This window comes from Cebus imitator, unplaced genomic scaffold (genome assembly GCF_001604975.1).
Source record: "Cebus imitator isolate Cc_AM_T3 unplaced genomic scaffold, Cebus_imitator-1.0 Scaffold181, whole genome shotgun sequence".
NCBI classification, from domain to species: Eukaryota; Metazoa; Chordata; class Mammalia; order Primates; family Cebidae; genus Cebus; species Cebus imitator.
In genome coordinates, this window is record NW_016107496.1 from 570837 (window position 1) to 571694 (window position 858).

The following is an 858-nucleotide window of genomic DNA, read 5'->3' on the forward strand; positions in this document are numbered from 1 at the left end:
GTGGATCACCTGAGGTCAGGAGCTGAAGACTAGCCTGGCCAACATGGTGAAATCCTGTGTCTACTAAAAATACAAAATTAGCCAGGTGTGGTGGCAAACAGGTGGATCACCTGAGGTCAGGAGCTGAAGACTAGCCTGGCCAACATGGTGAAATCCTGTGTCTACTAAAAATACAAAATTAGCCAGGCGTGGTGGCGCATCCATGTAATCCCAGCTACTTGGCAGGAGAATTGCTTGAACCTGAGAGGTAGAGGTTGCAGTGAGCCAAGAGCACACCATTGCACGCCAGCCTGGGCAACAAGAGTGAAACTCCGAGTCTCAAAGAAAAAAAAAGATAAATCACTTCTCACTATCTTGGGTACTTCCAACCTGTCCAAGCCACCCTCATCTCTTACCTAAATTGTTTTGAGAGCTTCCTTGCCCTTGACTCCTATAATCTATTTTCAACACAGCAGCTCAAATGAACATTTTAAACCTAAACTGGATTATCACTTCCCAAAACTTTCCAATAGTGTCTGTTGCATTAACTCAGTCTTTACACAAGGTCCTGCTGTATTTGGCTTTCCATTGCCTCTCTAACCTCATATCCTGCTACTCTCCCCTCTCCATCATCCTTTCCCCACTCATTCCTATACTAGCTACACTGGCTTCCTTGCTATTTCTCAAACATACCAGCATATTCTCACCTCTGAACCTTTGATGTCTCACATTTCCTAAAATGATCTTATCTCAGTTATTCCCATGAGTTGCTGTCACCTCCTTCAGGTCTTCCCTAAAGGTCATGAGACTTCTAGTCTTGAAGCCTTCCCTAGCCACCTTTTTTCCAGTTTTCCAGTTACACACACACACACACACACC